Below are 13,989 nucleotides of genomic sequence, written 5' to 3' on the forward strand. Positions count from 1 at the left end.
CCCCACGCACGGCGATGAAGAGTGGCGCCCGCTTGCCGCAACTAGAGAAAGCCCTCGCACAGAAGCGAAGACCCAACACGGCCAAAAATAAATGAATAAATAATTAAAAACAAAATATGGGAAAATACCAAGGTATAAAAAATTAAAAAAAAAAAAAGGTTCTGAAGAACCTAGGGGCAGGACAGGAATAAAGACGCAGACGTAGAGAATGGACTTGAGGACACAGGGAGGGGGAAGGGTAAGCTGGGACAAACTGAGAGAGTGGCATGGACATATATACACTACCAAATGTAAAACAGATAGCTAGTGGGAGGCAGCCACATAACACAGGGAGATCAGCTCGCTTGGTGCTTTATGTCTACCTAGAGGGGTGGGATAGGGAAGGTGGGAGGGAGACGCAAGAGGGAGGAGATATGGGGATATATGTATACGTATAGCTGATTCACTTTGTTATATAGCAGAAACTAACACACCATTGTAAAGCAATTATACTCCAATAAAGATGTTAAAAAAAAAAAGAATACTGGGACAAATCAAGGTCATGTGCCTCTTGATATAATGCACTGAGAAGAACACAGCATCATTCCTGCCAAAAAATGCATAACATGAGGAAACATCAGATAAACCCCAATTGAGAGATACTCCTAAAAAAAAATCTATTCTGTATTCTTGAAGATTATCCAGGACATGATAGACAAAGAAAGACTGAAGACCTGCTCCAGATGGAAGGCAACTACAGAAACATGACAATTAAATGCAATTGTGACTCTGGAGGGGATCCTGAACCAGAAGGGGAAAAAAGGTATCAAGGATATTATAGGACCAATGGGCGAGGGTTGAATGGATCTGTGGATTACGTGCTAGAATTACATCTATGTTAATTTCCTGATCTAGATGATTGCATATGACTATGTAAGACAGCATCCTTATTTTTTTTAGGAAATACACATTGAAGTATTTAAGCTGGAAAAAAAAAGTGGCTTAGGTGATAAGAAAAATATTATCTCACATAACAAGAAGTTTGGGGACAGAGAGATTCCTAAATTGGTCAATGTGGCCCAGGGGCATCATTTGGCACCCAGATTTTCACAGCTATCCTCTACCATCCCTGGCACGTCAGCTTTTGACTCAGGAGGAACCTCAGGGTTTCAAAAAGGCTGCAGCAACTCAGCACATTACATCTTCACATAGGAAAGTCCGAAATCCAGAAGGAGAGAAGAGGGCACATCTCTTCCATCGGTCCTTTTATAAGTTTGAGGTAAAATTTCCCCAAAGTCTCCTTAAGAGACTTCCTCCCACATTTCAGTGGTCAGAATTGTACCATATATCCATTTGTAAATCAACCTCCAGCAAGGGGAATGGAATTACCATGATTTTCCTGGACCAACTAAGATTCACCTCTGGGGCAAGGGAGAGGTTCAACCTTCCCCAAAGCACCTGGTCTCCAAACACCAAACAAAAGAATGGGTTCCGCTAGCAAGAAGGGAGGACAGAATGTGGGGCATGGCTACTGGGTAGGCCTATTGTACATGCTGAGCTATACATCCATCTTCTCTGTGCAATCAGCTGTCCATCTAGCTGTCTATCAATTGGTCTGCCTGTCTGTTGGTCTGTCAGTCACTCCTGGAGACTGTCTGCCTACCTGACTACCCATGTCAGTCTGTGTGTCTATCTGTACACCTATTTATCTGTGTCTCTATTTGTCTTTTGGTCTGTCTATAAATAAATCTATTAATGAGTTTGTGTGTTTACTCAATATGTCTGTCTCTGTCCATCATCCATCTTGAATTTCTGTCTACTTCTGCCCGTCTCTTCCTCACCTGTCCCATATTTTTTAAATGGATAGCTCATTTCTTTTTTTTACCACAGAATAGTCTGAAATAACTCTTGAAACTCATCACTGTGGACAAAGCACTGACCACAGGGCCCACATCTCCTAACAAGAGAGACAGCAGCAGGGAGAGACTGCCAGAGTTCCCACCCCACCATCTCATGGTGCACCATCTCCCCTCTTCCCAGGTCCTGCCCAGAGGCTGGGTTGCTCATGGTCTCTTACCTGTGACAATCAGGCCCTTCCTAAGCTATCTGAGCTCCCAGAGTGACTTTGTTCATTCATTCGTTCTTGAACGAATATTTACTGAGTACCTACTATGTGCCAGGCCCTTTCTTAGGTGATGGAGATACAGAGAGGATACATGGTTCCTGCCCCTATGGGATTTACAGTCTATGCATAGACACGGCCACACATAGCCACACTTATACAGGCTTATACACCACAATGGATGCTCTCATGTGTGTGCACACACAGGTTCTCAAATATACATTTAAAGACCCACACAGCCACACCCGGGCCCTGCCAGCCTCTGCAAACATTTGTTGAGCCTAATATGTATGTGGCACTTAAGTTAGTCCTGTACAAAAGCTCATCTTACACACACACACACACACACACACACACACACACACACACACACACGTACACACAGTTATACATTTTACTGCCCTGGGACCCTGATAGTAGGGCACAGGGAAGTGGCACAGGATTCTTATTTCTGTCCCCACATCTAGGCTTGACTCCCTTCATGACCTTGAGTAATCACTTCTTGACCATACAATATTTCCTTGTACAAAAGGGGCAATGCCTGGCCCAGGGATGATCAACCCCCTCTCATTCCCTTGAACTACTCTACTCATGTTCCTTTATGGGATAAAAGTTGCTTCTGACCTGTCACTGGGAACATGTCTCTTTCTTTCCTCCCCTCTCTGCCTGTCTGGTTCTCGTCATGTCTCCACAGGGTCTCCCCCAACAGTGCTCCTGCTTTTGTGTTTCCCTTCAGAGTGTGACTGTGTCTGGGTCTCTGTCTTTGTGTGGTGTTTGAGTATTAGGATAGAGTGTTTGAATTCATGTCTGAGTATGTGTTTGAGCTGCTGTGTATTCCTATGTGTGTCTGCCATGGGTCTCTGTGTGTTTTTATCCAAGAGTGTGTGTATGCATACACACACACAGGCGCGCGCACGCAAGCACGCGCTTGACTCCCCTAATATGCTGAATGGGCCATTACGCCTCTTGTATGTGGGGCTGGGGGTGGATGGGGAGGGGGAACAGAGGGAGGCAGCAGGATTCTGTAAAAACATTAAATCCCAAATAAAGTAGAAAATATTTTTTAAAATCACCGACTTCCCGTTTTCTCCGAAATGGAGTGAAACGAGGCTGGTCCCAAGGCAGGGGCTCCGCGGGGCCAGCCACTGGAAAGGGGCAGCGCTTTACTTTTTATTTTTGTAATAAGAGGAACTGAATTAGAAAAAACGGGGAAGGAAGAGCAGAGTCAGATTGTTAAAGGATTCAATGAGCTGTGGCCAATGTATTCGAAAGGTGCTTAAGGCAGCAGAGCCGCTCACCAAACACACACTCACACACACGCACGCACGCACACACACTGTCATACACAGCCACACCAAGGCACCACATACCGCCATCACACTCACACGACCGAGACAAAGGCACATTCAACCACACTGGCATTGGGACACACACCCAGAGAAACACAGACACACAAACCCATCCCCACACATCCCCCACACGGCCAGTATACGCTCCAAGATGCACGCGTCCATCTCAGGTGCCAGGGCAACTAACTCAGATACACCCTGAGACACAAAATCATCTACCGCAAACAGATACACGCAATGATGCAGACGCCCAAAGACAAGAACACACATTCACAGTCACACACAGATACTCACACTCCCCACACTTGGATCCACACAGATATTTTGGTATATTTTACGACAACTACCAAATTCACTTCCAACACCTATATACTCACTCCCACAACAAACTCATCGCAAATAAAGTTCACACTTACCATCACGCTTGTTCTCTCACCCATGCACCCACTATGGCTGATACACAAAGACACTCAGGCCTCCGAACACACCCACACCTTCACACACAGTCACCCAACACACCCCATGTGTAGTTATTAACGATACCAAACGTTTATAGGGAGATTTACAGTTGAACATGCATTTTGGTCTATTTAAGCCCCGTAATCATCCTGTGAAACAGATACCCTTATCCTTATTTTAGAGATGAAGCAACAGAGCTCAGGGAGGTTAAATGACCCGCCCAACACCACACACCAGCAACAGGCCAAGCCAGGACGAGAGCCCCCTGTTTAAAAATTTAAATTGCCAACTGCAGAGAGCTGAACAAACACAAACACACAGGGTCTTGGTCTTGCTCACACGTTCTCATGAACTCAGCCTCACGCTCATTTACGTAGGCAGGTTCAATTTCACACACACACCCGACCTTTGCCTGGCCCAACAGTAACCTGCATGTGCTGTGCCCACATTCCCACACACAGTCACCCCCTTCTACCTCCCTTTCTCGTTTTCTGTTTCCCCAGCTGCTTCCTAATCCTGCCACCCCTGGATAGCCTGAGCTAAGGTAAGTTTTCAGGGGACAGGGATGGGACATGAGCCAGGCTCTTCCTCTCAGCTACACCTATGACCGCATTCCTCCCACCCCACCAAAAGCAACCCCACCTCGTGGCTGCCCCAGCCCCCTCCCCCAGGGCCTGGGAAAGGTGAGCTCCAGCTTCCCTCGCCCTACTCCTCCCACACACTCTAACCAAGAGCACATTAAAAAGTGCTGACAGGGCAGGGGAGAGGCCACCTGCCTGCTCGCCAGTCGGGCCACTTTCATCTCAGCTGCCTCCTGCTGCAGCCGCTGCGGCCCTGGCCTTCCCTCCCCCGGGTCCCTCTTTATTAATCTGGTCCCGTCTGGCCAGCCCAGACCCGCCTAGTTGCCCCCATCACCCCTTTCCCCTCCAGCACCAGCGGGGGGGCTCCAGCTCCCCAACATCCCAGGGCCGCGCCAGGTGGAGGCTCCATTCCCTGCATCGATCATCCCAGGGGCCACGGAGAGTGCCTCCAACAGTCCGGGGAAGCTCCTTCTCCTCCAGATTTACAGCAGGAGATGGGGGTCTCCCGTGCCCCCCACTGACACACAGACACATCACACACCGAGTCTCACCTGCACAGGACATGCATGCCACACACTGACAGTCCTACATTCACACTGCACAGCAACACACCCACACCCACAACCTCAGCCACACCCATTGTTGTTACACTGAGTTACACATAACACCCACAATGACAGTCACACAGAAGGACCCCAAGGGGAGACATACACCAAGAGCCATACGATAACAGCCACCCGTAGTAACCATCATTTAGAGCACACGGTTAACAAAATCACACACAAGCACCCACACATGACACAACATCACACACTAGGACACGCTATCACCCAGCTCGTTGTTGCCCATAATGATAATCAAATGGTACCTGGCTCATAGTGGCACTCAATAACTTAACATTTATTGAATGAATAAATGATACAGTCGCAATACATTCACACACTACACTGCACACATATACCTTAGAGCCAAAATGCATATGCCATAAAGAGTGGAAACCAGCCCTGCTAAGAACACCCCAAGCAGCATGTGACTGATGTCAGAAAAGCAGTCAGAAGAAGGTGATGGAATGAAAGCAACCCAGCTGGGAAAGGGTTGGGGACAAGGCATTCAGTTACCTTTTGCAACTGGAGACATCTTTCTGAAACACAAATCTAATTCCAGAATAAAGCTGCAGCACTCCTCAACAGCCTGCACAGCCCCGTCTTGTACACAACCCCTGCGTGCCTGCCCGGCCACGGTCCTACTTCCTGTGCTCCAGCCATACTGGCCTCCTCTCATTCCTTAACCCACTCTGCTCCCTCCTGCCGCAGGGCTTTGCATATGCCACTCCCTCTGCCTGCAAGACTTTTCGCTCCTCTGTTCTCCCAGTTTACCTTTAGCTCTTGGCTCCAGGTCACTTCCTAACTAGGTTAAATCCCTCATGCTATAGACTGAATGTTTGTGCCCCCCCCATTCATATGCTGAAACCTAATCCCCAACGTGATGGTATTTGGAGATGGGGCCTTTGGGAGGCGATTAGTGCCCTTACGAGAGGGACTCCAGCGAGCTCCCTTGTCTCTTCTGCCATGTGAGGACCCAGTGAGAAGACGGTGATCTATAAACAAGGAAGCAGGCCCTCACCAGATACTAAATCTGCTGGTGCCTTGATCTTGGACTCCCCAGCCTCTGAAACTATGAGAAATAAATTTCTGTTGTTTATAAGCTACTCAGTCTATGTGTTTTGTTCTAACAGCCCAAAAGGACTGACATCTCACTTATAAGCCCACCTTATCAAACCGTTGCTCTCTCCTTTACGGCACTTTTCACAGATGCAGTTTTTCTGTCCCCACCACTAGACTGAAGGCCCTATGAGGGCAGACAGTGTCTGCTTTTGCTTCCACCAACTCACAGGACTGCTACCTAATAGTCCTGAGGGCTTACTCTGTATACATCACATAGTAGGTGCTCAATAAACATCTAAATGAATGAATGACAAACACGAGGTACATAAAAGAACACTAGAGGGACAGCTTGGCTAGAAGTTAACAAGTCCTAGAATGCTAGAACTGGGAGGGATATGGGGAAACCCTGAGTTTTTGCCCTTGCTGTGTGACTCTGGGCAAGTCTCTTCATCTCTCTGGGCCTCATTTTCCTCACCTGTAAATGAAGGCATCAGAATGTGCTCTGTGGAGCTCTAGGGGTTCAGGAGCATCCAAGTTGCTGTGGGCAAGGATGGGAGCAAAGGAGAGCAAGCTTCAGCCACAGCACTTCTGCTTTTATCTGTGTGTGTGTGTGTGTGTGTGTGTGTTTGTGTGTTCAGAATTGAAGGTTCTAAAGTTTAAAATATTCTTTGAAATCCCTGAACTAGGTGAGCCCTAGTTGTCTTCTGGAATAGTACAATGCAACAGAAGCAGAATAGTTCCAAAACAGTAAGATGCAAGAGCACGTGCTACTTTTTATCTGCAAAGTTATCTAAGTGGACCCTCAAAATCGACAGAGGAAAGGAGCAATAAGACTTGAATGAGCCCAATTGGAGGAGGATTCCTCGAGGAGAGGAGTTTTCAACATCCTCTGCTGATTCCTAACTCTGGTGACAGACTCAAAGAGACCAGGGAGCTGGTGGGGGAGGGATAAGGGAACCACTTCCCAGAAGGGACTGTGATCAAAGCAACAGACTAAGAAAGGTAAGTCCTGCCTGAATAGGAGCAGGAGAAGACACTGGGTGGGTGGGGTGAGGGGGGAGAAGGGCACAGGGTGGTCCACACACTTTCTGAAAAGCCCACATGCACTGAGGATGGCAAACAGGAAAAGTCTCTACAGTCAAGTCACCTTACAGGAACTGAACTTTATCCTGGGAAAGGGAAGGCTGAGGGCACAGGAGTTGAGAATCACTGAGTACGGAGGGCAGGGTAGGAAAGCCAGATAAATCAGGATAGTTACAGGACACGGGCTATCTGTTTTTCTCTGTGTTCCTTGAGGGGGGCAGAGGAAATAATAGCCTAAACTGGGGGTTAAGAAGCGGGGTGGGGCAGAGAAAGGCGAGAGAATGGAGCCTGGAGAAATCCACTACTTTGTACCTAAGGTGGGGATGGTTCCTTGGGAACCCCTTAGCTAAGAGAAGAACTTCTTCTCCTACTCCATCCCCTCCATCAGCCTCAATGTTTCCTCTCTCTCATATATACCCTTTTCAACCTGCCTTGGGAACCTCAGTTGTCTCCCTCGTTCCTTGAACTCCCAAGTTTCTCCAACCCACAAGCCATCTTCACCCACTGCCTCCTTCCTGCAGTGGCTCCCCTGCCTGTCTCTGGCCTCCACCCTGCTGCTGTCCTTAAGTCACTTGTTCTGGAAGCAGCCAACCCCTAGGCCTATTCTCTGGGGTACCTGGCGCTGGTGATGCCCTTCCGGAAGCCCTCTGCCCTCTCCTAGTTCTCCAACCTCTCTGATTCTCTCCCAGCAACTCTTCTTATCTGCAGAAGGAGCCCAGGCTCAGTCTGAAGGTTTTCAGTGCTTTCCCCTCCACACTCTCTCCCATGACCAACTTATCTACAAGCAGGACTTCAAATTCAACTAGCAACCCCATAGGAATGACCCTCAAAGGGGCCCTCTTTTATAAGTGTATTGAGTGTACTCAGTAGATGTGGATTAATGACTCCCAAATCGGTACTTCAGTCCAACTTCCAACTGGCATCCCCAATTCCTCACCAGATTATCTCCTCCCAGATTCCCCATCACTACATCAAATTCACTGTGATCACCTTGAGTCCCAAACCAGCCCATGTCTCCCAGAATTTCCTCTCAGGTCATGTGCCTGCTAGATCAGGCCCAGCCCACTCTCCATTCATGAATCTTCACACTGGGAGTTTCCCTTCAAATGTCCCTTAGTATTGCCACTTATCTGCAATTTTAACCCCAAACCCAGTCCAACTCATGTGCCTTTCCTCCAGGGTTTGGTCCAGATTCTCCCCCCAGCAACCCAATGTCTTCCCTGACTGCACGAATGGTCTTCCTAAATATGCCATGCCCTCATCCAGAACCCCACAGGTCTCCATTTCTCTGCTCAGTGTTCAGAGCCCTCAGTCTGATCTTCTGGGATGGGCTCCCAGCCTCCTCTGCAGCCCTAAGCCTGCCCTTAGTATCCTCCAGGAACACTTGCTTCCAACAGAGTATAATTCTTCCCAGCCAGACAGGTGTTCAAGCTCCTCCCGACACTTGCTCAACCTGCTCCAATCTCTGGGATTGCTACTCTTCTGAGGAGTTAAATCCCAAGCATCCTTTCTAGCTGAGTTTCTCCTGCATATTCTCAACTGGGACATGACTGACCACTGTTACCACTCCTGGCTCCTGCCCACCAAAAACCAGTAGCTCCTGCCGGCCACATCAACAAAAATGTCCCTGGTTGAGAACCACTGGTTGTATACTGTTCTCTCACCTTCCTCTCAACTACTTGATCGTCTCTAAATTACCAGTATGTTCCAAGACCTTCTTTCAACTTCCTCAAAGTCCTTAGCTTCTGGCTGGAGGCTATGAGGATCAATGAGAAATAATAATAATAATAATAATAATAATAATAATGGCAGCATCCCCTAAGTAGAACTTTCTATGTACTAGACACTGTTTTAAGTCCTTTACATATATTTATTTAATCCTCACAAAAATCTATGAGCTAGCATTACTATTATCCCCACTTTTCAGATGAGGAAAGTGAGGAAGAAATTAAGTAATTTTTTCAAGGTCACTTACCTAGTAAGTATTGATAAAAAGGCAGAGCAGAAAGCATACGCTTTGGAAACAGAAAAAACATTCAAATACTAAACTCTGACACCAACTGGCTGTGTGACCTCAGCTAAGTTACTTCCCCTCTCTGAACCTTGATCTCATATGTAAAATAATAATAATAGCACCTACCTAATTCATGGACGGTCCTGTGAGGATCAAACCAGTTAATCTAGAACAGTGTTTGGCACAAAGCAATGCTCCCTTTCTGCATCTCCTTATGTTCTTCTCTCCACTCAAATCTTACCTCAGATACTTAAAAAGAGTAACAGTGATAATCCCTCACAGTTGAACTCAGGCTCTTGGCCCCCCTACCCTGCATGGCCCTGCACTGTTCAATCAAGCCTTCCCAGGCCTGCTCTGGCAGCTGTTCCTCTCTTCCCCAGCAAGGCCCCTCCCTGCCTTCGTAGTGTTCTGGCCTCTAGGCTCCTGAGACTGTTGTAATCTGGTCGCACCATGGCTTGCTTGCTCCATCCTGCTCCCAGAAGCAGAGCGTCAGACCTGACCCAAGAGAAAACCAAGCCCGGATCTTCTGCCTCCCAGGCCTGCTGGGCAATATGTCAGATGTCCAGACCACTCCTTTGATTCCACCCCTTCCTCTGTATCCCTCCAGCCCAGCCCCACCCTGGCCACCCTTACTTGAAGGAGCCTACTTTAGGAGGTCAAAGTCTGGGTCCAACCAGAGCTCTACGACTTCACCCCTTTCTTCTCATCTGCGGCTTTGACCTCTTCTAGGCCCTGGCTCCCTTCCCCTCCTTTCCCGTCTATAACTTGGCTCTTCCCAGTGTCTGCTCAATCTCTTCCTCTCCAGCAGCTCCTTCTCCCCTGTCCTCTGTCCACAGATTTGCTCCTCTCCCCCAGGCTAACAAAGCTTTGCTAAGGCTTCTTTTTCAAACTACAACCCATCTCCAGCCCTCTGTGTTTCTCAAAGGATAACCTACAATGGTCTACACTTGCTGCCTCATTTCTTCTCCACCAGCTCACTCTTTAACCCCTACCATGCTGCTGACCTCTTAATCACCAACGCTAATGACCTTCACTGGGTCCTCACCCCCGCCTCCTATACCAAACAGCTCTTCAGAGTTCGAGCTTGTGACTGCCCCTCCTGTGTTCTCTCCATCTCAATGACCTCCACTCTCTGGGTTCCACTCCTGCTTACTTGGGAAGTGCTTCTCTGGACGTATGTTCACACCTGTCCCTGGAACCCTCTTCTCTCCTGTCTCCTGGGTGCTCTCATCTGCTCAAGCCTCAACCCTCACCGTCCCTACTGTGAGCCCAACCCTGAGCTTCTTTCCTCTGTCTTCCACCTCGCCCCTCCCGCCACAGCCACACCCCTCTGTCCTTCTCACTTACTCTACCCCGACAGTGGTCCCAGCCCTCTAACCAAGCTGGTCTCTCTACTGTCCTCCAAACCTCAGATGGATTCAGGCCTCTATAGCTTTGCTCCCCTGCAGACAGACGAAGACGCCTCACCCTCTCATTCCAGTGTTTTTTGTTTCCTTCATTTTCATAAAATCATAGTCAGAACAAAAGTAACTAAAAATAAATTCTACCCATTTTAAGGTGCAGCTCCAGCTGCCCTGCTCTAGGGAGCCTTCTGTAGGTGCTCACCTACCTCTGACCTCCTAGGTGTTTACTGGCAGAACCCATAAACCCCTACCTGACTCTACTGAGTCTCCCTTTTCCCTAGGTAATGTATGAGTCTTGTCTCCCACACCAGGGTCTGGGATCCCCAAAGGCTTAGAAAGCAGAGTGTCCTCACAAGGTCCTCCCCAGAACCAAACTGAGGTAGACTGCATCAGATGGCACCTAAGTTCTCTTCCAATTCCAGCGTTCAAGGATTTGAAATTTGAGGATTCTTTCTAGAATGTTCCTCCGGGAAGATCTTCAGAGTTTCTGGAAGGTATTTTCAGTTAGCAGACATCCACATGCTCATGCTCATGAGCTGATGACAAGAGCTCCTCATTCACACACTCTCTCTCTCTCTCTCTCTCTCACACACACACACACACACACTCTTCACCTATACCCTCTGGGACCAGGAAAGTTCCCCCAGAAGCTTAAGGAGCATCCCCCCTCCCCTCTTACACCAAAAAAGAGAATAGTCAGAAGCATGGGCTCAATGTCTCGCCACAAAACACAAAGCATGGCTGCCCCCGTGGGGCTTCACTGAGCATCGCAGTCTCCACCACTTCATCTTCACGGCCCCATCATGATATAACAAACCTTCACCTCCGGCCCCTCAAGAAAACGCCAGTGTACTCCAACCCATCCTCTCAGCTCCTTCCCCTCCCAGTACACTCTGCCCCTATTCCCTTCAACAACACATTACACTCAGCACTCCAATACACCAACATACCCCCATCACCCCACCAGTATCCCCATCCCTGGTGTCAGCACCCCGATTCCTTTATGGCCCTCAGTACATCCAACCTCCCCAAGTCTCAAAACATCCATCTTGGGCTTAAATATTGTGTCCGCATCTCCAGACCCACCCTCCTCCTCCGAACATCCTGGCTACAGTTACCTGGAGAGCACGCCTGTGTACTCTTGATCGCCACACTGTCCTTCTTGTGTGCTCTGAGAAACAGAACTGACGCATACTAGGTAGTCTTGTATGTCCTAGGTCAGTTTCTCAAAATGTGGTCAGAAGGCCATGGACATCAGAATCACCTGGGGAGCTGGTTAAAAAAGATTCCTGAGCTCCATCCAGAACTACTAAATGACTGGTGGTGGAGCCACAAATCTGCACTTTCTACAAGCTTCTCTGGTATTCGGGTTGGTCCATGACCCCACAGAAATGGAGCTCTCGGTGCCAGGGAACCCTCCTGCCATAGGAGCAGCCCTCTGCACCCTGGGCTCCGTGCCAGGGCAGACGAGGCCACGTGCACAGCAGCTCAGGCAGGAATGCTTGGCTGTAATAGGAGACACACCTGAATTCCATGTGTGTTTGTGCTGCGAGTCTTCTTGCCACCCAGGAGTCCCAGGCCAGCCGCACCTAAGCCGAGTGGCCCCGTGGGCTCCCTGCAGTGGGGAGTGTGAGAAGTGCAGCCGCGGCCTGGCCGTCCACTGGGCTCCTGCTGTTGACTCAGGATCCCCACATGGAGTGAGAGCGCCACGCTGTGACCGAAGTGGGGACTACGTGTCCTGGGGGAGGGTGCTGGGGAGGTGGTGCTTGAGGTCCAAATTTGCAGATTCCTTCCTACCACACTGCCCCATTTTTCTACCCACTCCCACACTGATCCCCATCCTAGACCCCTTCTCAGTAACCCCTAATCGCCCAACTTCAGGAAATCCTGGGATGAAATTCACAGGCCAATGCCTCTGGGTACCCACAGGAAGTGAGGAGAAGTAGGTCCCCCTATTTTCTCCCAAGTACCAGAAGAGTGCTCCAGATACAACAACAGGTCTTTGCCTGGGGTCACTCCTGCCCTTCATCCCAGAACCTCAGCACCATAGAACTTCTGGAAAGTTTCTGGCAGTATTCCGGCCTAATGCCATGCTGGCTGCTTGTCCAAAATATTTTCTCATTTGTCACTAACCTCCTTAAAAAAATGGACCTCAGAATGGACCCAGTATTCCAGAGGTGGCCTGACAATCTCAGAAAGCAGTGGGAGTGGGGTAAGTACCTCCCTTGATCTGGCTGCTCCTTTTCGGTTAATGCAATTTGTGATTGTATTAGAGGTTTTAGCAGTCGCATCACACAGTTGACTCATATTGAGCTTGCAGTCAACTAAACCCCCAGGTCTTTTCTTCATGAACCGCTGTCAAGCTTGGCCCGTCCCCCAACCCAGTATTTATGTCATTGATTTTGTTTTAACCTAAGTGCAGGACTCTACATTTATCCCTGTTAAATTTAATCTTGTTGGTTCCAGCCCAGTGTTCCAGCCTGTTGAAATCGTTCTGAATCCTGACTCTTTCATGCAAAGTATTAGCTGCCCCTCCCACCTCTATCACCTGCAAACTTGATGAGCCTGCTGCCTCAGTCAGTTGTCAATAAAAATGTCAGACAAGACACAGGCCCAGACTGAGCCCTAAAACATACTACTGGAGACTTTCCTCTAGTATAGGCTGACGTGGATCCATTAATCAACTCTCACTGGGTCTGGTTTTCACCAAGCTTCATGACCATTTGGTTCAGATGTTTCTACTGTGTCTACAGATACTGTGAGAGGCTGTTGGCTGCACTGCTGGAAATTTCTCCTGCCCCAGGCTGTGGCCCCAACATCATGGCCATACCCTCTTTCTACTCTCCAAACCTCCAGAATCATTTACTTAACCCCCACTCTAGGGGATTACAGACTTCCAACAGTGCCCACTCCTACATCTCTTGAGGTGTTAAGATGTTTCTGAGCTTCAGAATCTCCCTGGGAGTCACCAACTATTGCTATTTCCTATCCTATCACCCTGTGCCTCCTCTGAGACCTTATTCTCACACTTGAATTCTCTCTCCTGCTGCCTTCTCCTCTGCCTACAACTATGCTCAGTTGCCTCCCTCACCTAAAAAGCCTTCTACTGGTTGCCTCCTTAAACTGTGATTGGCTTCTGCCTCCATGCTTCTCTTGAAAATGCAAACACTTCCAACCTCACCTCCCATGTCTCCTGAACCTTCAACAATCTTCCATCCCTCAGCTGAGTAACCACACTGCCCAGAGAGTGAGCAGTGATGGTGGAGATGCGGCTGGGATTTGGGAGTCTGAGTCAGAAGATTCAAAACCAAGCCTGACAGACCAGGTATAATCAG

The 13,989-nt window shown here is 48.6% G+C and overlaps 1 long non-coding RNA gene across 2 annotated transcripts in view; it reads left to right on the plus strand.

Annotated features, from left to right (window-relative positions):
• The window catches only part of LOC309643048, a 161,693-nt gene that overhangs the window by 142,393 nt on the left and 5,311 nt on the right, over positions 1 to 13,989 (plus strand). The window contains exon 6 of one of the 2 annotated variants that reach the window (XR_014253505.1): positions 159 to 11,070. The exons of the other annotated variant lie outside the window; for it this stretch is intronic. This is a non-coding gene — a long non-coding RNA (uncharacterized lncRNA). Of the gene's footprint in view, positions 1 to 158; positions 11,071 to 13,989 lie in introns of those variants that run through there. 2 annotated transcript variants of the gene reach the window in all.

The sequence above is a fragment of the Balaenoptera physalus genome (assembly GCF_965194825.1).
Source record: "Balaenoptera physalus genome assembly, chromosome: 14".
Taxonomy (NCBI): domain Eukaryota; kingdom Metazoa; phylum Chordata; class Mammalia; order Artiodactyla; family Balaenopteridae; genus Balaenoptera; species Balaenoptera physalus.